The sequence below is a fragment of the Haliotis cracherodii genome, unplaced genomic scaffold, assembly GCF_022045235.1.
Source record: "Haliotis cracherodii isolate W230 unplaced genomic scaffold, xgHalCrac1.p SCAF_25, whole genome shotgun sequence".
Taxonomy (NCBI): domain Eukaryota; kingdom Metazoa; phylum Mollusca; class Gastropoda; order Lepetellida; family Haliotidae; genus Haliotis; species Haliotis cracherodii.
In genome coordinates, this window is record NW_027266281.1 from 2,323,583 (window position 1) to 2,349,072 (window position 25,490).

At 40.3% G+C, this 25,490-nt stretch overlaps 1 pseudogene; it reads left to right on the forward strand.

Annotated features, from left to right (window-relative positions):
* The window catches only part of LOC139472782 (uncharacterized), a 94,356-nt pseudogene that overhangs the window by 25,446 nt on the left and 43,420 nt on the right, over positions 1–25,490 (forward strand).

Genomic DNA, 25,490 nt, shown 5'->3' on the forward strand with positions numbered 1-25,490 from the left:
ACATCATTCAACAAGCTACTATATTATATGAATACAGGATCAGTTTTCCCGAGAGAGAGCTGTGTCGTGCAGCTACCTGGGCTGAAGAGGACACGTTTCACAGCCTTCTTAAGAAATGTGTCAGCATTTCCTGGGATGTATCCTGTCACTGAACAGCAGAACAAAGACAACCAATGTTTGCGTCACCTGTGAATCTTGTCAGCAAATAAGCAAATCAGGCCAGTGAGCCATATATCGCACGTATTTGATTCCCAGAGAATTCAACTTTCGTTAAGGCATGTCATTATTATAATCATATAAATGTCAATGTAAACACTTGTGTGTGTGTGTGTGTGTGTGTGTGTGTGTGTGTGTGTGTGTGTGTGTGTGTGTGTGTGTGTGTGTGTGTGTGTGTGTGTGTGTGTGTGTGTGTGTGTGTGTGTGTGTGTGTGTGTGTGTGGCTTAATTGTGTACCATCGCCAGCAGCTGAAGGGATGGTGTAAATCCTGCTGGGGAGCCGTGCAGGTAGCAGAAGTATTGTTCCCACGGCCCCCAGTAAGGTGGCCTAACTTTGGTTGCTGGCGATCTGTAGCCCTTTTTTTTAATTGTTCTAAACTAGTTTTATTTATAAACTGTGATATGTTAGTTGTTATAATGTCCGTCGGTGACAGATTTTTTTAATGTTTTAATGTCAGTATTATAAATAATTTCGTCACCATATGGCTGAGATATTGCCGATGTGACGTTAAATTTTAACTCACTCACTCACTCATTTTTTTTCCGTTTGGAGACAGTCATGTTATACATGTTACATTTGTTCAACTCGTAACATAATGTTCATAGATATGATCGGAAAGTCAGGCTCGCTGACTTGGTTGATGCATGTCATCATATCCCAATTGTGTGGATCGATGCTCATGACGTCAATCACTGGATTGTCTGGTCCATACTCGATTATTCACACACCGCCGTCATATAGGTGGAATATTGCGTTAAACAACAAACAAACAAACAAACAAACGAACAAACATTGATATGACATCTTCATGTTACACTGATTGCTTCGATATATGGGCGACATTTCGGTCAAAAAGTACATCAGTAGAAATAAAGGTAAAAAAAATACCCAATAAGAGTAAACTGGTTCGTGTAAAGTGTTTAATCTCGCTTATAGAGGTCAAAACACAAAACAAAGAGACGTCATATGAAAGAAAGAAAGTTCATGACGTCATCAGGCTGTTCGCATGTTCGAATCTCCAGAAATGACTTCATGATAGAACAATGTTTTACCATGTAACAAACCAGCCTACATTTTTCATTGTTCTTTGCGATGTATCGCTTAGCTATCATATTGTGATCAACAGTACGCCAAAAGAAAGTAGCCCTGCAGAGCAAGTTGCGCCGTCTTTCACGACTCTGCCCCAAAGTGTCAAAGGAACTGGGAGACATTGCGGATGTTGCTGTCAAGGCGGGTACACATACCCCTGAACGGTTGATTGGACAGCTGTGCGTGTGGCTACGTCTTGACTGGATGTTGTGGATTGCTGCCTCAGCCACATAGGTGAGATGCTTTGTTCTGCTTATGTATTCGTACAGTGTTTTCATGTGTACATGTCCTCATCAGCAGTTACATAATCACTTACATGTCTCCTTAAACATACAGACAGACGCACAGACACACAGCCAGACAGACAGTTTATCCAGTAATTTAGGCATCACCGGATGAATAGTTTGTACAAATAGAGTTCACAATATTACATCCCTTGGACCCGTGGCATACATTTACATTAAAATTGTGCAATGAAATTAAACAGTGCTTATAAAGGTGGACAAACGGAAATCTGTAAATGCATTCCTTTAGATTGAAGTAAAGGTGATAATACTATATTCATTGGCAGCTGAACATTTGAAATGGTTGGATGGGAAGTATGTGTGGGTGTGGGTGTGGGTGTGGGTGTGGGTGTTTGTGTGTGTGTATTTGTGTTTGTATTTGTGTGTATGTGTATGTGTGTGAATGTGTGTGTATGTGTATTTGTGTGAATGTGTATGTGTGTGAATGTGTGTGTATGTCTATGTGTATGTGTGTTTGTTTGTATGTGTGTATGTATGTGTGTGTATGTGTATGTGTGTGTATGTCTATTTGTGTGTATGTGTATGTGTATGTGTGTATGTATGTGTGTGTATGTGTATGTGGCTGTGTATGTGTTAGTATAAGTATATATGTGTATGTGTGCGTGTGTGTGTGTTTATGTGTATGTGTGTGTGTATGCCTATGAGTATGTCTGTTTGTGTGTATGTGTGTGTATGTATGAGTGTATGTGTATATGTTTGTATATGTGTTAGTGTCTGTGAGTATGTGTTAATATACGTATGTACGTGTGTCTGTGTGTCTGTGTATGTGCGTGCGTGTGCGTGTGTGTGTTTGGTGACGCTTGCATAAGTACAAGCGTGAAATGTACGCTTGTAAAGTAACAGTGCTTTAAATGTATAAATGTCATTTAAACATAATTAATTTTCGCTGTGTTCATTGTAATTCCTGCATTCTGATCAGCTGCATTGGTCATGTGTTATTGCATACATTTCCCAAAGAATATAAAGAAAAGCAACGCCCGCAGAAGCGGATCACTTTTTTTACAGCGGAATGTCGGCAATCCCAATATAACAGTATAGGGAATATCCGTTTCTGCTCACGTGTATCATCATGCACAGGACATAATGTGAGCGTATTCATTGTCCAAGCAAAACTTTGAGGCCGAGAAGGAATGCAACAGCAAATGTGCAGGCTCGCTCGTCTGATTGTTGCGGTTCTCACGTCTTGCATTGATTGACAGGTCCTACGAACTTTGATCATACTCTCCGTTGATTGGCTACTGACTTTGTGGGCGTGTCAATTTATGTGCATGAAGTAATCAATCACCTGATTCATGTCACGCACAGTATGTATTCCTACACCTTGAATGTTTTTCAATCTCATCATTTTTTTTCTGCTTTGATAAATAAAACTGTTGTTGTTTAAACTATTGTAGATGACACATGTTTTCGTTGTCGAATCTAATTAATAGGATTGACTGTAGATGTTTTACGGTTCATTGAGGTATAATCGAAAAACCGATGTGCTACGCGGATTGATACAAATACCTCAATAAACCGAAAAACATCCTTTGCCAATCTTTGAGTAAGTTTATTCTAAACTTAAATGATGCATATTTCAATACTTTAAGGTCGTGATTCACAATTTGCGGATGCATGTTAATGAACGGTGCCCAATGGGGATGTCTGAGTGTTTGTTGGGAGCATTGCACTCATACACGTGTCCTTTTTGTGAACAACATGGAGTGATTGTTTAGCTTTTAGGCGCTCACAGAATCAATTTTGTTTAGCCGTAATTAACGCTTACGCAATGCCACGGATAGATTAAAATCATCTGCTACGCGCCGAGTTGAATGTTAGAAACAATGGCCATATTTTCCTAGTGTTCATGATAACACAATATTAGAGACGGTATCTTAGTCCTGGTTCCATCTGAACCGCGGCTGGTCGTAACAGGATAATGCCCTCCCACATACTGCACGTGTCTTAACGGTCGTTAAACTGGTACAAGCAGCCACACCCACGCGCCAGCTTGTACGTCGCTATATGAGTGCAATAATCTTGGACGCGACTTTGAACCCCATTTAACCTCACCTACTACTACTTCTACTACCATTACTACTACTACTACTACTACTACTGTTTTACTTGCGTCAGAGGCGGTGGATAGCATAGTGATAAAAATGTTCGCTCATCACACCGAAGGCCATTGTTCGAGTCTCTTATTGGGTGCAATGTGAGAAGCATGCGAATCCCGTCGTGATATTGCTTGAATATTGCTAAAAGCGACGTGAAACCACAATCACTCATTTGACATAACACTCAACCCGTGAAGATCCGGGGTAGAAAAGGTCTTTGGTAACCAATGCTTGCCGTAAAAGGCGACTATGCTTGTCGTAGGTGGCGACTAACGGGATAGGGTGGTCAGGCTCACTGACTTGGTTGATGCATGTCATCGACTCCAATTACGTTGATCGATGCTCAGGATATTAATCACTGGATTGTCTGGTCCAGACTCGATTATTTACAGACCGCCGTCATACAGCTGGAATATTGCTGAGTGCGGCGTTAAACAACAAACCAACCAACCAACAAAATTCTCGCCAGCCTTTACTCACTCACTACCCCACTGACAATCTTCCTGTCTCTCCTCACACTATCAAACTTTACTAATAAGCAATCTCGAGGTCAACACCGACGGCCCGTTTTTATTTCCACGCGTGGGTGTATTGTTCCTTCTTTCAAATCGTGATAAAAACACATTAGGTTATTAACACCGAACGTGTTCATATGTGGCCCCTTTGGTTGTCATTGGTTACATAAGCTAAACTAGTTGGTCTCAAGTGGTTCTAATGGACAAAAATATGTTGTAAAAGATGGCATACTCATAAACAGAACCTAATTCACTGATTGGCATACGAGTACAGCGCTTTCGGATTGTAATATTTGTTCTTAGAAAGCATAATATTTTGGGGGAAATCCACGATAACGGGTGTCTGTTGAAACACCTAGAGTGAGTGAGTTGGGTTTAACGTGGCTTTTAACAGTATTCCACTTTTATCACAGTGTGTCAGCTTAATGTGGGAGGAAAGCCCGAAGTGATGCAGGTTTCAGATGTTTACCACTTCGGTGAAACCCACGAGCACGGGTATGGTGCTGACAAACCTAGAAACATAATCAGGGCAAACCGGTATTCGAACCCACAATCATAGGTTTTTGGCGTGCCCAAGGGACGCAACTCTGCACAGAGAATCTCGGCGCCTTATACGACTTGGTCCCCCTGTCCCCTGAAACACCAATAAAACTTGAGAGGGAAAATTAGGGAATCGAACCCTTGATCGGAAAACATGTAGAGCGCACGTATAAGAGGTGAGGTGAAATAGGGTTTGTCGCATCCAAGATTATTGCATTTATAAAGCGACGTACCTGCACGTGTGTGTGTGTGTGTGAATGTGTGTGTGTTGCTGCTTGTACTAATCCGGACTAATGCCGATTTTATAGTTCTAGACCACAGAGATACCATGCCGCAGTTTAACATGAATACACCACTCAGACACAGTATACTGACTCCGAGCCGACCAGTCCTTAATATAGCTCCTTAATGCCCAGCGCAAGGCAGGGTAACAACAAGTACAATCAATTAACGTCTTTGGGTATGACGCGGCCGGGGATCTAACCCCGGACCTTTCGGACGCACTACCACTAGACCACAGAGGAGGCCGAACGTGTAAAAGAAATATCTGCATTAAACAGAGTCGATTCTACGATTCCAACCATATCATGGGCATGTGTTTATGAATCACTATCAAATAATGATAATACCAGGTATTGTCAAAAAGGTGAGCGTATCCTGCCCAACCAGTGGCACCCGTCACAAACACATGCAAAGGCAATTGTTCACCTACAAAAACACGGGAACACATGATAGAAGAAAGTCGATGAAGAACAATTATCACGATCGGGTATGAGGCTCGAGTATGGACATGAAGAATTCCTTCTTCATACCTGTTCTTGACACACATTCTCATTACCCGTTCATCATCCCCATTCTCCACCCCGGACTGCATACCCGTTCGTAATAATATTTCTCCACCGACTTTCTTCTTACACATGGGCTCCACCTGTTTTGTGATAATGGGTTCGAATCCTTAATCCTCTTAATGTTTCATGGTGTTTCATCAAATATATGATGCGTTCAACATGTCTTGTCTCTCTAGGGACAAAAATGTTTCAACCCAAAAATAAATGGAGAACAAATAATAAGTCAAAGTATGCTGATGTGATTAAGTCGTTCTAATTTTGTTTAGACTAGATATGTTTTTATACGTGATCTACATTTCATAATGAGTACTACCTAAAACATAAACGTTTAAACATTTGAAATGTTTGTAGATGTCTACCGTTGGTTGGTTTGTTGTTTAACGCGTACTCAGCAATAATCCAGCTATATGACGGCGGTCTGTAAATAATCGAGTCTGGACCAGACAATCCAGTGATTAATATCATGAGCATCGATCCCTGCAATTGGGGTCGATGACATGCATCAACCAAGTCAGCGAGCCCGACCACCCGATACGACAAGCATAGTCGCCTTTTAGGGCAAGCGTGGGTTGCTGAAGACCTTTTCTACCCCGAATGTTGATGTCTACCGGTTGATCATATTATTAAGAAGCATGATGAGAAGGACAATGATCTCACTATGTATTTCTCTTTCAGTTTGGAGAAAATGATGGTTAAACACAATGAAGTAGATTTACTTATCTTACTGGTTCTGACTCTGTCTTTCATCAATGGTAAGTATGTTTAATATTTTCGTGATGATTAATTATGTTTTATCAACTTGCAATTATGTTTGTAAGTAATTTGAAAATATATAAATTGTAAGTAATTTAATGGCGATTGGTAACCAAATATTTGCATTTGTTTCCATTGTTTCTGATAGGCTAATAACGATTTCACTGATCTTGAATATTTGTGATTATCATATAATGGGTAGGTTTCTGGGCAGGATAAAGTCAAAGGATAAAAACGATATCCGTTGGGGTCATATGCGGATAGAGATGCAAATATCAAAGGTCAAGTAGGGACTACTTTCAGTGTTTATAAACAAACATGGCGTCGCACTTGTCATTCGGCCATCGATTCAGAATTAACCATCGTGAATCTGGATAAACTACAGGGATAATTGATACAATTATTAAAAAAAACAGTCTTATATACTGAAAGTTAGTGTCGAACTGCGAACTAAGGCATTTTATAAGTTTTGGCAACTTTAGAGATATAAATTTCGAAACAATTTTGCAAGGGCACTAGGCCTAGCCAAGCAGGATCAGAAGCCATATCTGTGTTTGTAGACCTCTGCGGCTTGAAACCTTTTCCACAAATATGAATAGTTGGGTTTAGGCGAAATATGTATGAATTGTTACCTTGTTTCGTTTTGTCGCTGTGTGTACATCTGACTACACTTCTTAACGTTATGGGGCGGTCGGGTAGCCTAGTGGTTAAAGCGTTCGCTCGTCACGCCGAAGACCCGGGTTCGATTCCCGACATGGGTACAATGTGTGAAGCCCATTCCTGGTGTCCCCCGCCGTGATATTGCTGGAATATTGCCAAAAAAAGGCGGTGTAAAACCATACTCACTCACTCACTCACTCTTAACGTTATGACAGAACAGGCTGACTGTGAACAATCACTGGCCGTGATGTCTCATAGACTAGGGTTAGAGTAGCTTCCCTTTGACAAAGGGCAGTTACTCTAGCAGACAGACCGATGTACTGTCGCGAAAGGCAAGTAAAAACAATTGTTGTTTTGTGTATATGTTGCTTCGCCACTGTATATGAAACAGATTTCAGTTTGAACTATATTGGCTACTGTCACAGTCCGACTGACACATCACCTACCCTGTGACGTAATAAATATTAATGCGCGCATTCCAGGAAAACTCGCATTGTTTAGGTAATGTTTGTGAGTGAGGGGAAGCGATTTTCAATCACAAAATTGAAGAATGACATTATTTGATAAAGAGGTTATCACGCTTGTGTGTTTAGGGATGGTAAATATCCTGTATTAAGAATAAACACTATGTATTTAGCTCGCTAAGGCTCGCTTAATACAATGTTTATTCCTAATGCAGGATATTTACCATCCCCAAACACACTCGCTTGATAACCTCTATGTCTGTGAAGATATCATTGCTGACTTATTAATTTTTATGAGAATTTCAATATTATTTTGCATTGACGGAGATATTTTCACAGGGGGATCAACAGGTTTAAAAAAAAGTGTACTTCATCCCTAAACTCAGAACGATATTGGAATATTTATTAGTTTGGGTGGTGTCTATCTGTAGCAAAGGCTCCTGGCTAATAAAATTAATTTGCTGCAGTCAAATCAGGTGTGATTTCATGGTAATTTTCCAAAATGTAGTGTAACATTAATGAAGAATTTGTCCAACTTTGTGTGTGTTTCCCATCCACATTCAAGAGGGGTGTGCATCGGAGAGGTTCCAGCCGTTAACTTTCAAAGTTGTCTGATACAGCTGGTCCTAAAACATATCTTTACTTTAAGCACAGCCATCTGTTTTGATTGTATCATCTTGCAATTATGTTTGTAAGTGATTTGAAAACACATAGATTGTACGTAATTTTATGGCATTTGGCGTTTGTTTCCATTAACCAACAAAAAATAAGGCCAAACCTATCAACGCCGTCCTATGAAGCTTTGTATGCAATCATATCTAGAGCGTGAAGGATGCTGGGTGTTTTCAGGGAGATAAGAAAGCAATTGGAATGCACGCTGATCTATTAACAAGACCAGCGCTTTGAACGTGCATCGAATGAATGCAAGCAAAGCAGATTAAGTTTAATGATGACCATGTATTATGCAGGTACATGCGGATGCTGTTGTAAATCTATTTTTTTTAAAGCTTGACCAGATATAGTATTAAACATATTTTAATTATCCAATACTTTCACTAGCTTCAACAATAACTCTTGCGTCTGCATATCAACATGTAATTTTGACAATGGTCTCCAGCAGATGTCACTATTGTATCAGCATACCTACAATTGGAGCATAATATAATATATAAAATAGCTTTAACATACATTGTGTTTCATTTAGTCCTAAACCTTTGTACAAATTGTGTTCAAGACTCAGCTTCCACGTGTCCTGGGGGAGTGGCTCTTTTTGGAAGACAATACACAATTGTAGATGACAGAAGCAACTTTCCAGGCTTTGTATGGGCACGACCACATGATGGCAGGTACAGTGAATTCTCGAGAGAGAAACATTATACGTGGAAAGTCCTCCTATATAGATACTTTCCTTTGTTCCCGTGATTCTCTCTATATACTTATCATTTTTTGATGTGATAAGTAGAACCAATGAAGTTTACAAACAAAATCGATACACTCATTGCTCCTCAGAAACATGTCACATAGTTAATTTAACTTGATAACTAGAATAGCAGTGTGGTAGCCACCACAACTCAGCTGAGTAGGACCCCTGAAGATCCGGGGTAGAATAGGTCTTCAGCAACCCATGCTTGCCGTAAAAGGCGACTATGCTTGTCGTAAGAGGCGACTAGCGGGATCGGATGGTCAGGCTCGTTGACTTGGTGCATGTTATTGTATCCCAATTACATCGATGCTCATGATGTCACTCACTAGATTGTCTGGTCCATACTCGATTATTCACAAACCGCAGCAATACAGTTGGAATATTGCTAAGTGTGGCGTTAAACAACAAACCAACTAACCATCCAACCAAGTGCTTATCCACATCCGACACACACTGTCCTGTTAATCCCTAATCCACAATGAGTACATGTTTAGTTCATATCGCTAATGATTGGATGTAGTGAGGTATTAAACATCAAAAATGTATTGAGAAGAGGTGATGAAAATTGTATTAAAATGTTAACATGTAATACAGATTGTTGTTACGTATCGATTCTCAAATTGGAACACTCTGTTAACCCAGAGATGTGTGCGTAAAATAATTTAGTTTGAAGCCAACAAGGTAGACACAATTTTGTGGAAAACAACTTAATTAATACAATAAAAAGTGACGTTTTGGTATAAATCCTTATACCGTTATCAAGCAAACAATTGAAGCCAACAAACAACCAACTAATGGTATACAATCAACAATTGTATACCAAAACTAGCTAGGTTTGCACATCAATACAAATTACCTGCCCCACAATTAAATGGCAATACACAATTGAGTGGTGGTACAATATTCAATAGCAGTATACAGAGAGAGCAGTTAAAATGACCACGGCAAGAACCTTGCTGAAACAGTAGTCAGGCTTCTTACATAAGCCGGGGCTGAACATCAAGGTGAAAAGTGAGATGAGACAGTGACTCACTGATATAGTCGAACCAGCTTCCAGCATTTTCAACACAGTGCTAGACCAGTCCAGTGTCACCAGCACATCACAGAATATTCGACATGTTTCTATATCGCTTAAGATCCATTCATACCGGAAGTTTACAGATTATCCGATCTAAATATATTTACCTCCTCACCACTACTTACATGATATAGTACTCCTTTACTGACTACTAGACCCGAGAAGATTCCGGTTTAGAATAGGTCTTCAGCAACCCATGCTTGCCGTAAAAGGCGACTATGCTTGTCGTAAAAGGGGACAAACGGGATCGGGTGGTCAGGCTCGCTGACTTGGTTGATGCATGTCATCGATCCCAATTACGTGGATCGATGCTCATGATGTCATTCACTGGATGGTCTGGTCCAGACTCGATTATTTACAGACCGCCGCAATATAGCTGGAATATTACTGAGTGCGGCGTTAAACAACCAACCAAACAACTGGCAACTAATCATTGTCCAAATACAATAGAATGAACTTCTACTGAATCTCAACAGAAGCAATGTAATACAGTTACAATCTTTGTTCAACAATATATTACATTGCCACATAACCTTGTCAACCTCATGACTATTATTTTAGTTTTTATGAGTGTCTCATATCAATGAAGATGCGTTTAACAATGCATAAATATCGTGATGCAGGTGATTCCCTTGTAGCATAAGTCGTACTTGGTTAACAAGAAACCTGTTGTGTCGAGATTATTCCCAGGTTCCTTCATTTTCTAATTAACAGGGTTTCACTGAATGTCGTAACTTGCAACCCCAGCTGTAGCCCTGTGTCGGGATACAGTGCAACGAGGAACGCAACACACTCTACACTCACTATATACAGTGTCCAGCCGGCAGATGCTGGAACCTGGAGCATACGGGACGTAAACGATGCCAGTGCTAAACCTGTCGACGTGTGTCAGCTAAAGGCAACTGGTGAGTATTATGCACAGTATACTTAGATATATCATACATAATCAGATTATTGCCAGTCAACGTATATATAAAGCCAGTCAAATGGCTTGCTGGTCACACGGATGTGCTGTATAGAACTGTCTGAATTGAAGAAGTGATCCAGAATACAAAATAAACGATTGAACAGTTATGAGAAAAAAGCAGAGACAAGGAGAATGTGGTGTACATGTCAGGCCCATGGAGATACGGACAGACTTGGTCTCCAGCAACCCATGCTTGCCGTACACGGCGACTGTGTTTGTCGTAAGAATCGACTAACGGGATCGGGTGGTCAGGCTCGCTGACTTGGTTGATGCATGTCATCGTATCGCAATTGCATCGATGCTCATGATGTCAATCACTGGATTGTCTTGTCGAAACTCGATTATTTACAGACTGCTGCGATACAGCTTGAATAATGCTGAGTACGGCGTTAAACAACAATTCAACAAACAAAACAAAGAAACTAAAAAAAAAATACATCCATTACGCACTAGCACGTGTAATCGAGACTATCCTCCAATAGTTTCGTTTCATTTTGTATAACTAGTGTTCAACATGTTATCCCCACAGATTCCACGTGTCCTGGGGGTGTCGGTCTGCTTGGAACAGAATACACAATAGCAGGTGACAGAAGCAGCTATACAGCCTTTATATGGGTACGACCAACTGATGGCCTGTATGTCGTCACCTGCAACCCAATCTGCAGCCCCGTGGCTGGATACAGGGCAACTTTGAACGCCACACACTCTACACTCACTATACACAGTGTTGGGGTGGCAGATGCTGGTACATGGAAGATCGTTGATGCGAATGTAGTGGGTGCCATCCCTGTCGACGTGTGTCAGCTAGCGACAATTTGTGAGTATTTGCCCTCTATACTTTGTCATAGTTTCGATCATCAGATCATTTCTGAGTTGATGTATAGGCGATGACTAGCTATACTCATGAACATTAAAAAATTCGCGTGAAAAAGGTAGCAACTGATTAATTCTTGTGTGTGTGTGTGTGTGTGTGTGTGTGTGTGTGTGTGTGTGTGTGTGTGTGTGTGTGTGTGTGTGTGTCTGTCTGTCTGTCTGTCTGTCTGTCTGTGTGTGTGTCTGTGTGTGTGTGATTCAAATCTAACACATTTGGGCATAGAACATGTCATGTCAAATTAAACAAACACAATCTATGACATTCAACGTACCCTTTAGGGATTGATGTATGTTGAAAAGACACAACGGAAGTTTTCGAAATAACGTCAACATAGATTGGGCATCCACAGACATATTTTCAGTTGTGCAAATCACTCCATCCTTTGCATAAATGCTAGGACATTAGAAACAAGTAGCATGCATCTAATAGCTTTAAATCTTTAAATGCAGTCGACGGATAATTATGAAAATTATTCGTTTTGAACGGTTGTGTACATCAATGTCGTGTGAATGTAATGACAAAACAGACTGCCAACCATGTAACTGCCAAAACAAGGTATTGAGTCTGTATCTGTTACGGTGCTGGCACAGCCATGGTCATAATACTGTTGGTCATATATTCACGGGGGCTCGGGTGGCCCAGTCGTCTTGGGCGCCGCGATTCGCTGTGCAGAGTTGCGTCCCTTGGGCACGCCAGGAACCTATGATACCGTAATACCGTAAGTGGCAGGTTAAATTTAAGCCAAATAAGACCGAAACCATCCAATTCTCACGTAAAGCTAAACCGTCTCGAAAGCCAAAACTTAATATGGACGGAACAATCATAAAAGAAGTCAAAAGTCATAAACATTTAGGAGTAACACTCCAAAGCGACTGTACATGGACTGATCACATTAATGATATTGTACAAAAAGTTCGACCTATGATCAGTTGTCTGAGGAGTTTTAAATACCGATTATCACGCAAAACCTTGGATACTAGGTATAAGTCCTATATCTTGCCAACATTTGACCATTGTTCGCATATTTGGGGTAACTGTACGTCTCAGCAATCGCGTATATTAGAAAGCTTACATCTTGATGTCCTGAGAAGTATATGTGGTGCCGTTCGTGGCACAAGTCATAAGAAACTTTATAATGAAACTAAATCTCAATCCTTGCAAGATAGAAGATACTGCCAAAAAATAACTTTCTTCTTTAGAATGTATAACAACCAATTCCCAAGCTATCTTTGTGATTTGATCCCATACTTTGTCTCCGTAACTACAAACTATAACTTAAAAAACAGTTCTGAAATACAAGGAATTTATAGCCGTACTTCTTCTTACACCAAATCCTTTTTACCAGACACAATACACTTAGGGAATGCTCAACCAAAGTCCAAAGAGTCAAGTAGTCAGTCAGAATTTACAAACCTAATTACGAAAACCGAAAATAAGACTCATTTTGACCTTAGCTATGGCGCTCGATTCTGTCAAATCGTTCACTGCCGCCTCAGACTCGGTTGTAGCGACCTAAACGCCGATAAGTATTATAAGAGACATTTAATTGACAGTCCGTGTTGCTCCTGTGGATATCAGAGTGAAAACGCCTTACATCATTTTTTTACTTGCTGTAACTTTACTCAGATAAGACCTAATATGCATTTTTACACCACCGGCTATAACCTGGATACTATTATGAATGGAAACTATGATCTTGCTCACTCTGAAAACCAGAAATTAGTTGAATCCGTCCACGATTTCATCATCAAGACAACACGTTTCAGCTCTTCACAAATTAATAATTAAAATAAGCAGACAAAAACCTCATGATTGACTATTACTTTTGTTACAAACGACTTGTTAGACACACACAAGCCCTAACTTTCTATTTATGTTCACTTTGTATTTGTATTTGATGTAATATGTACAAACTTATTACTTAAATAATGTCTATATCGATGACGTCACATCCTTCATTTCAATATGTAATATATGTTGTATGGGAGCGGTCTTAACATAAGCTGTAAAGCTTGTTCACCAATCCCAACTCATTTCAATGAATACAAATATGTTTAAACCAATACTCTTGGTCATATATATTGGAATGTATGCAAGCAAAGCAGATTAAGTTTAACGATGGCCATGTATTATGCAGGTACATGCAGATGTTGCTGTAAATCAATTTGTTTTAAAGCTTGACCAGATATAGTATTAAACATATTTTAATTATCCAATACTTTCACTAGCTTCAACAGTATCTCTTGCGCCTGCATATAAACATGTAATTTTGAGAATGGTCTCAAGCAGATGTCATTATTGTATCAGCACACCTACAATTGGAGCATAATATATAAAATAGCTTTAACATACGTTGTGTTTCATTTAGTCCTAAACCTTTGTACAAATTGTGTTCAAGACTCAGCTTCCACGTGTCCTGGGGGAGTGGCTCTTTTTGGAAGACAGAAGCAACTTTCCAGGCTTTGTATGGACACGACCATCTGATGGCAGGTACAGTGAATTCTCGAGAGAGAAACATTATACGTGGAAAGTCCTCTTATATAGATACTTTCATTTGTTCCCGTGATTCTCTATATATACTTATCATTTTTTGATGTGATAAGTAGAACCAATGAAGTTTACAAAAAAATCGATACATTCATTGCACCTCAGAAACATGTCACATAGTTAATTGAACTTGATAACTAGAATAGCAGTCAGTGTGATAGCCACCACAACTCAGCTGAGAAGGACCCCTGAAGATCCGGGGTAGAATAGGTCTTCAGCAACCCATGCTTGCCGTAAAAGGCGACTATGCTTGTCGTAAGAGGCGACTAGCGGGATCGGATGGTCAGGCTCGCTGACTTGGTTAATGACTGTCATTGTATCCCAATTACATCGATGCTCATGATGTCACTCACTGGATGGTCTGGTCCATACTCGATTATTTACGGATCGCCGCATTATAGCTGGAATATTGCTGAGTGTGGCCTTAAACAACAAACCAACTAACCAACCAACCAGTTGAGTAGTCACCAGAGGATTGCAAGTGCTAATCCCCATCCGACACACACTGTCCTGTTAATCCCTAATCCACAATGAGTACATGTTTAGTTCATACCGCTAATGATTGGATGTAGTGAGGTATTAAACATAAAAAATGTATTGAGAAGAGGTGATGAAAATTGGATTAAAATTTTAACATGTAATACAGATTGTTGTTCCGTATCGAACGTATCGATTCTCAAATTGGAACACTCTGTTAACCCAGAGATGTGTACGTAAAATTATTTAGTTTGAAGCCAACAAGGTAGACACAATTTTGTGGAAAACAACTGAATTAATACCATAAAAAGTGACGTTTTGGTATAAATCCTTATACCGTTGTCAAGCAAACAATTGAAGCCAACAAACAACCAACCAATGGTATACAATCAACAATTGTATACCAAAACTAGCTAGGTTTGCACATCAATACAAATTACCTGCCAACAATTAAATGGCAATACACAATTCAGTGGTAGTACAATATTCAATAGCAGTATACAGAGAGAGCAGTTAAAATGACCACGGCAAGAACCTTGCTGAAACAGTAGTCAGGCTTCCTACATAGGCCGGGGCTGAACATCAAGGTGAAAAGTGAGATGAGACAGGGACTCACTGATATAGTCGAACCAGCTTCCAGCATTTTCAACACAGTGCTAGACCAGTCCAGTGTCACCAGCACATCACATAATATTCGACATGTTTCTATATCGCTTAATATCCATTCATACCGGAAGTTTACAGATTATCCAATCTAAATATATTTACCTCCTCACCACTACTTACATGATATAGTACTCCTTTACTGACAACTAGACCCGAGAAGATTCCGGTTTAGAATAGGTCTTCAGCAACCCATGCTTGCCGTAAAAGGCGACTATGCTTGTCGTAAAAGGGGACAAACGGTATCGGGTGGTCAGGATCGCTGACTTGGTTAATGCATGTCATCGATCCCAATTACGTGGATCGATGCTCATGATGTCAATCACTGGATGGTCTGGTCCAGACTCGATTATTTACAGACCGCCGCAATATAGCTGGAATATTACTGAGTGCGGCGTTAAACAACCAACCAAACAACTGGCAACTAATCATTGTCCAAATACAATAGAATGAACTTCTACTGAATCTCAACAGAAGCAATGTAATACAGTTACAATCTTTGTTCAACAATATGTTATATTGCCACATAACCTTGTCAACCTCACGACTATTAATTTAGTTTTTATGAGTGTCTCATATCAATGAAGATGCGTTTAACAATGCATAAATGTCGTGATGCAGGTGATTCCCTTGTAGCATAAGTCGTACTTGGTTAACAAGAAACCTGTTGTGTCGAGATTATTCCCAGGTTCCTTCATTTTCTAATTAACAGGGTTTCACTGAATGTCGTAACTTGCAACCCCAGCTGTAGCCCTGTGTCTGGATACAGTGCAACGATGAACGCAACACACTCTACACTCACTATATACAGTGTCCAGCCGGCAGATGCTGGAACCTGGAGCATACGGGACGTAAACGATGCCAGTGCTAAACCTGTCGACGTGTGTCAGCTAAAGGCAACTGGTGAGTATTATGCACAGTATACTTAGATATATCATACATAATCAGATTATTGCCGAGTCAACGTATATATAAAGCCAGTCAAATGGCTTGCTGGTCACACGGATGTGCTGTATAGAACTGTCTGAATTGAAGAAGTGATCCAGAATACAAAATAAACGATTGAACAGTTATGAGAAGAAAGCAGAGACAAGGAGAATGTGGTGTATATGTCACGCCCATGGAGATACGGACAGACTTGGTCTCCAGCAACCCATGCTTGCCGTACACGGCGACTGTGCTTGTCATAAGAATCGACTAACGGGATCGGGTGGTCAGGCTCGCTGACTTGGTTGATGCATGTCATCGTATCGCAATTGCATCGATGCTCATGATGTCAATCACTGGATTGTCTTGTCGAAACTCGATTATTTACAGACTGCTGCGATACAGCTTGAATAATGCTGAGTACGGCGTTAAACAACAATTCAACAAACAAAACAAAGAAACTAAAAAAAAAATACATCCAGTACGCACTAGCACGTGTAATCGAGACTATCCTCCAATAGTTTCGTTTCATTTTGTATAACTAGTGTTCAAAATGTTATCCCCACAGATTCCACGTGTCCGGGGGGTGTCAGTCTGCTTGGAACAGAATACACAATAGCAGGTGACAGAAGCAGCTATACAGCCTTTATATGGGTACGACCAACAGATGGCCTGTATGTCGTCACCTGCAACCCAATCTGCAGCCCCGTGGCTGGATACAGGGCAAATATGAACGCCACACACTCTACACTCACTATACACAGTGTTGGGGTGGCAGATGCTGGTACATGGAAGATCGTTGATGCGAATGTAGTGGGTGCCATCCCTGTCGACGTGTGTCAGCTAGCGACAATTTGTGAGTATTTGCCCTCTATATATTGGAATGTATGCAAGCAAAGCAGATTAAGTTTAACGATGGCCATGTATTATGCAGGTACATGCAGATGTTGCTGTAAATCAATTTGTTTTAAAGCTTGACCAGATATAGTATTAAACATATTTTAATTATCCAATACTTTCACTAGCTTCAACAGTATCTCTTGCGCCTGCATATAAACATGTAATTTTGAGAATGGTCTCAAGCAGATGTCATTATTGTATCAGCACACCTACAATTGGAGCATAATATATAAAATAGCTTTAACATACGTTGTGTTTCATTTAGTCCTAAACCTTTGTACAAATTGTGTTCAAGACTCAGCTTCCACGTGTCCTGGGGGAGTGGCTCTTTTTGGAAGACAGAAGCAACTTTCCAGGCTTTGTATGGACACGACCATCTGATGGCAGGTACAGTGAATTCTCGAGAGAGAAACATTATACGTGGAAAGTCCTCTTATATAGATACTTTCATTTGTTCCCGTGATTCTCTATATATACTTATCATTTTTTGATGTGATAAGTAGAACCAATGAAGTTTACAAAAAAATCGATACATTCATTGCACCTCAGAAACATGTCACATAGTTAATTGAACTTGATAACTAGAATAGCAGTCAGTGTGATAGCCACCACAACTCAGCTGAGAAGGACCCCTGAAGATCCGGGGTAGAATAGGTCTTCAGCAACCCATGCTTGCCGTAAAAGGCGACTATGCTTGTCGTAAGAGGCGACTAGCGGGATCGGATGGTCAGGCTCGCTGACTTGGTTAATGACTGTCATTGTATCCCAATTACATCGATGCTCATGATGTCACTCACTGGATGGTCTGGTCCATACTCGATTATTTACGGATCGCCGCATTATAGCTGGAATATTGCTGAGTGTGGCCTTAAACAACAAACCAACTAACCAACCAACCAGTTGAGTAGTCACCAGAGGATTGCAAGTGCTAATCCCCATCCGACACACACTGTCCTGTTAATCCCTAATCCACAATGAGTACATGTTTAGTTCATACCGCTAATGATTGGATGTAGTGAGGTATTAAACATAAAAAATGTATTGAGAAGAGGTGATGAAAATTGGATTAAAATTTTAACATGTAATACAGATTGTTGTTCCGTATCGAACGTATCGATTCTCAAATTGGAACACTCTGTTAACCCAGAGATGTGTACGTAAAATTATTTAGTTTGAAGCCAACAAGGTAGACACAATTTTGTGGAAAACAACTGAATTAATACCATAAAAAGTGACGTTTTGGTATAAATCCTTATACCGTTGTCAAGCAAACAATTGAAGCCAACAAACAACCAACCAATGGTATACAATCAACAATTGTATACCAAAACTAGCTAGGTTTGCACATCAATACAAATTACCTGCCAACAATTAAATGGCAATACACAATTCAGTGGTAGTACAATATTCAATAGCAGTATACAGAGAGAGCAGTTAAAATGACCACGGCAAGAACCTTGCTGAAACAGTAGTCAGGCTTCCTACATAGGCCGGGGCTGAACATCAAGGTGAAAAGTGAGATGAGACAGGGACTCACTGATATAGTCGAACCAGCTTCCAGCATTTTCAACACAGTGCTAGACCAGTCCAGTGTCACCAGCACATCACATAATATTCGACATGTTTCTATATCGCTTAAGATCCATTCATACCGGAAGTTTACAGATTATCCAATCTAAATATATTTACCTCCTCACCACTACTTACATGATATAGTACTCCTTTACTGACAACTAGACCCGAGAAGATTCCGGTTTAGAATAGGTCTTCAGCAACCCATGCTTGCCGTAAAAGGCGACTATGCTTGTCGTAAAAGGGGACAAACGGTATCGGGTGGTCAGGATCGCTGACTTGGTTAATGCATGTCATCGATCCCAATTACGTGGATCGATGCTCATGATGTCAATCACTGGATGGTCTGGTCCAGACTCGATTATTTACAGACCGCCGCAATATAGCTGGAATATTACTGAGTGCGGCGTTAAACAACCAACCAAACAACTGGCAACTAATCATTGTCCAAATACAATAGAATGAACTTCTACTGAATCTAAACAGAAGCAATGTAATACAGTTACAATCTTTGTTCAACAATATGTTATATTGCCACATAACCTTGTCAACCTCACGACTATTAATTTAGTTTTTATGAGTGTCTCATATCAATGAAGATGCGTTTAACAATGCATAAATGTCGTGATGCAGGTGATTCCCTTGTAGCATAAGTCGTACTTGGTTAACAAGAAACCTGTTGTGTCGAGATTATTCCCAGGTTCCTTCATTTTCTAATTAACAGGGTTTCACTGAATGTCGTAACTTGCAACCCCAGCTGTAGCCCTGTGTCTGGATACAGTGCAACGATGAACGCAACACACTCTACACTCACTATATACAGTGTCCAGCCGGCAGATGCTGGAACCTGGAGCATACGGGACGTAAACGATGCCAGTGCTAAACCTGTCGACGTGTGTCAGCTAAAGGCAACTGGTGAGTATTATGCTCAGTATACTTAGATATATCATACATAATCAGATTATTGCCGAGTCAACGTATATATAAAGCCAGTCAAATGGCTTGCTGGTCACACGGATGTGCTGTATAGAACTGTCTGAATTGAAGAAGTGATCCAGAATACAAAATAAACGATTGAACAGTTATGAGAAAAAAGCAGAGACAAGGAGAATGTGGTGTATATGTCACGCCCATGGAGATACGGACAGACTTGGTCTCCAGCAACCCATGCTTGCCGTACACGGCGACTGTGTTTGTCGTAAGAATCGACTAACGGGATCGGGTGGTCAGGCTCGCTGACTTGGTTGATGCATGTCATCGTATCGCAATTGCATCGATGCTCATGATGTCAATCACTGGATTGTCTTGTCGAAACTCGATTATTTACAGACTGCTGCGATACAGCTTGAATAATGCTGAGTACGGCGTTAAACAACAATTCAACAAACAAAACAAAGAAACTAAAAAAAAAATACATCCAGTACGCACTAGCACGTGTAATCGAGACTATCCTCCAATAGTTTCGTTTCATTTTGTATAACTAGTGTTCAAAATGTTATCCCCACAGATTCCACGTGTCCGGGGGGTGTCAGTCTGCTTGGAACAGAATACACAATAGCAGGTGACAGAAGCAGCTATACAGCCTTTATATGGGTACGACCAACAGATGGCCTGTATGTCGTCACCTGCAACCCAATCTGCAGCCCCGTGGCTGGATACAGGGCAAATATGAACGCCACACACTCTACACTCACTATACACAGTGTTGGGGTGGCAGATGCTGGTACATGGAAGATCGTTGATGCGAATGTAGTGGGTGCCATTCCTGTCGACGTGTGTCAGCTAGCGACAATTTGTGAGTATTTGCCCTCTATACTTTGTCATAGTATAGATCATCAGATCATTTCCGAGTTAATGTATAGGCGATGACCATCTATACTCATGAACATTAAAAAATTCGCGTGGAAAAGGTAGCAACTGATTAATTCAAATCACTCCATCCTTTGCATAAATGCTAGGACATTAGAAACAAGTAGCATGCATCTAATAGCTTTAAATCTTTAAATGCAGTCGACGGATAATTTTGAAAATTATTCGTTTGAACGGTTGTGTACATCAATGTCGTGTGAATGTAATGACAAAACAGACTGCCAACCATGTAACTGCCAAAACAAGGTATTGAGTCTGTATCTGTTACGGTGCTGGCACAGCCATGGTCATAATACTGTTGGTCATATATTCACGGGGGCTCGGGTGGCCCAGTCGTCTTGGGCGCCGCGATTCGCTGTGCAGAGTTGCGTCCCTTGGGCACGCCAGGAACCTATGATACCGTAATACCGTAAGTGGCAGGTTACATTTAAGCCAAATAAGACCGAAACCATCCAATTCTCACGTAAAGCTAAACCGTCTCGAAAGCCGAAACTACATATGGACGGAACAATCATAAAAGAAGTCAAAAGTCATAAACATTTAGGAGTAACACTCCAAAGCGACTGTACATGGACTGATCACATTAATGATATTGTACAAAAAGTTCGACCTATGATCAGTTGTCTGAGGAGTTTTAAATACCGATTATCACGCAAAACCTTGGATACTAGGTATAAGTCCTATATCTTGCCAACATTTGACCATTGTTCGCATATTTGGGATAACTGTACGTCTCAGCAATCGCGTATATTAGAAAGCTTACATCTTGATGTCCTGAGAAGTATATGTGGTGCCGTTCGTGGCACAAGTCATAAGAAACTTTATAATGAAACTAAATCTCAATCCTTGCAAGATAGAAGATACTGCCAAAAAATAACTTTCTTCTTTAGAATGTATAACAACCAATTCCCAAGCTATCTTTGTGATTTGATCCCAAACTTTGTCTCCGTAACTACAAACTATAACTTAAAAAACAGTTCTGAAATACAAGGAATTTATAGCCATACTTCTTCTTACGCCAAATCCTTTTTACCAGACACAATACACTTATGGAATGCTCTACCAAAGTCCAAAGAGTCAAGTAGTCTGTCAGAATTTACAAACCTAATTACGAAAACCGAAAATAAGACTCATTTTGGCCTTAGCTATGGCGCTCGATTCTGTCAAATCGTTCACTGCCGCCTCAGACTCGGTTGTAGCGTCCTAAACGCCGATAAGTATTATAAGAGACATTTAATTGACAGTCTGTGTTGCTCCTGTGGATATCAGGGTGAAAACGCCTTACATCATTTTTTTACTTGCTGTAACTTTACTCAGATAAGACCTAATATGCATTTTTACACCACCGGGTATAACCTGGATACTATTATGAACGGAAACTATGAACTTGCTCACTCTGAAAACCAGAAATTAGTTGAATCCGTCCACGATTTCATCATCAAGACAACACGTTTCAGCTCTTCACAAATTAATAATTAAAATAAGCAGACAAAAACCTCATGATTGACTATTACTTTTGTTACAAACGACTTGTTAGACACACACAAGCCCTAACTTTCTATTTATGTTCACTTTGTATTTGTATTTGATGTAATATGTACAAACTTATTACTTAAATAATGTCTATATCGATGACGTCACATCCTTCATTTCAATATGTAATATATGTTGTATGGGAGCGGTCTTAACATAAGCTGTAAAGCTTGTTCACCAATCCCAACTCATTTCAATGAATACAAATATGTTTAAACCAATACTCTTGGTCATATATATTGGAATGTATGCAAGCAAAGCAGATTAAGTTTAACGATGGCCATGTATTATGCAGGTACATGCAGATGTTGCTGTAAATCAATTTGTTTTAAAGCTTGACCAGATATAGTATTAAACATATTTTAATTATCCAATACTTTCACTAGCTTCAACGAAATCTCTTGCGCCTGCATATAAACATGTAATTTTGAGAATGGTCTCAAGCAGATGTCATTATTGTATCAGCACACCTACAGTTGGAGCATAATATATAAAATAGCTTTAACATACATTGTGTTTCATTTAGTCCTAAACCTTTGTACAAATTGTGTTCAAGACTCAGCTTCCACGTGTCCTGGGGGAGTGGCTCTTTTTGGAAGACAATACACAATTGTAGGTGACAGAAGCAAGTACACAGGTTTTCTGTGGGTACGACCATCTGATGACTGGTATGTCGCCACTTGCAATCCCAGCTGCAACCCCGTGGCTGGATACAGGGCAACCATGAACGCCACACACTCTACACTCACTATACACAGTGTTGGGATGGCAGATGCTGGAACCTGGAGCGTACGGGACGCAAACAATGCCAGTGCTAAACCTGTCGACGTGTGTCAGCTAAAGACAAATAGTGAGTATTATACACAGTATACTTAGATATATCATTCATAATCAGATTACTGCCGAGTCAACGTATATATAAAGCCAGTCAAATGGCTTGCTGGTCACGCGGATGTGCTGTATAGAACTGTCTGAATTGAAGAAGTGATCCAGAATACAAAATAAACGATTGAACAGTTATGAGAAGAAACCAGAGACAAAGAGACTGTGGTGTACATGTCAGGCCCGTACAGATACGGACAGACTTGGTCTCCAGCAACCAATGCTTGCCGTACACGGCGACTGTGCTTGTCTTAAGAATCGACTAACGGGATCGGGTGGTCAGACTCGCTGACTTGGTTGATGCATGTCATCGTATCGCAATTGCATCGATGCTCATGATGGCAATCACTGGATTGTCTTGTCGAAACTCGAAACTCTTGTCGATACAGCTTGAATAATGCTGAGTACGGCGTTAAACAACAATTCAACAAACAAAACAAAAGAAAATAAGAAAAAAATGTATCCAGTGCGCACCAGCACGTGTAATCAAGACTTTCCTTCTGAGAAGCTTTGTGTGAAAACAATTCTAGAGCGTCAATGATGCTTGGTGTGTATACTCTCCAGAGAGATTAGGAAGCAACTGGAATGCAGCCTGATTTATTGATCTTCACAATACATCGAAATTTGTACACTAGATTTGTTCATGTTTCCTGTGTTTTTTACGATGAAGAGGTTATCAAATAATTCAGTTGTGTGTACCATATCTCTCGTAGGACATGTTTATATCCTGGATATATTAACCAAGTTCAATGATAACCATATATCAAATGTACTTGTGAGTATTAGTTTTCGACATTGTCACTGGGAATAGTATTAACCGTCTTTTATTTTTTTAGTCCATGTGGTTTCAATAGTTTCAACTTGCACCTGCTTTCGTGAACATGTAATGTTGACAAGGGTCTCCAGAAGATGGTGCTCCTCATGTCAGCAACACCCACAACCGAAGCAGGATGTTTGCAATACCTTAAATTTCACACCAATAGTTTCGTTTCATTTTGTAGCAATCATTTATATAACTAGTGTTCAACATGTTATCCCCACAGATTTCACGTGTCCGGGGGGTGTCGGTCTGCTTGGAACAGAATACACAATAGTAGGTGACAGAAGCAACTATACAGGCTTTAAGTGGGTACGACCAACTGATGGTCGGTATGTCGTCACCTGCAATCCCAGCTGCAGCCCCGTGGCTGGATACAGGGCAACTTTGAACGCCACACATTCTACACTCACTATACACAGTGTTGGGGTGGCAGATGCTGGTACATGGAAGATCGTTGATGCGAATGTAGTGGGTGCCATCCCTGTTGACGTGTGTCAGCTGACGACAATTGGTGAGTATTTGCCCTCTGTACTTTGGCATAGTATAGATCATCAGATCATTTCCGAGTTAATGTATACGCGATGACTAGCTATACTCATGAACATTAATAAATTAATTCCCATGAAAAAAAGGTAGTGATTGATTAATTCTTATGTGTATATATTAATTACATCAATTGTTCGTGTGTGTATGTGTATGTGTGTGCGTGTGTGTGTGCTATCGTTTTTGATAGTCTAATAACAATGTCACTGATTTCGAGGTCCCAGACGTTAACTTTCCAAGTTGTCTGATACGTCTGGTCCCAAAATATATGTTTACATTAAGCACAGCCATCTGTTTTGGTTCAGGACTATCAGATATGTCTTTGATAATTGTATTATGTTAATTGCAGAAAATTATATAGACTATCACGATTGAAATGATAGTCTGCCTATCAGTTTGGAAGATACGCCATTTAGCACCTCTGATCAGTACCCAAAATGGATCTGTCAGCTGAATGAGGACACCCAGTTGACTGTGACATAAACAAAGATATATAGGCGTGAAGATGGCACACTGAACACTTTATCCACCGATCACTATGTATTCTCATATCTTGGTCGTAATGTGTTGGGGCGGTCTGATAGCCTACTGGGTAAAGTGCTCGCTCGTCACGCCGAAGGCGGGTTTCATCCCCAACATGGGTACAATGTGTGAAGCCCATTTCTGGTGTTCCTCGCCGTGATATTGCTGGAATATCGTAAAACCGGCGTAAAACCATACTCATTTACTCGTAATGTGTGTTAACAATGTGATGATACGCCGTCCTATGAAGCTTTGTATGAAAACAGTTCTAGAGCGTGAAGGATGCTGGGTGTTTTCAGGGAGATAAGAAAGCAATTGGAATGCACGCTGATCTATTAACAAGACCAGCGCTTTGAACGTGCATCGAATGTATGCAAGCAAAGCAGATTAAGTTTAATGATGACCA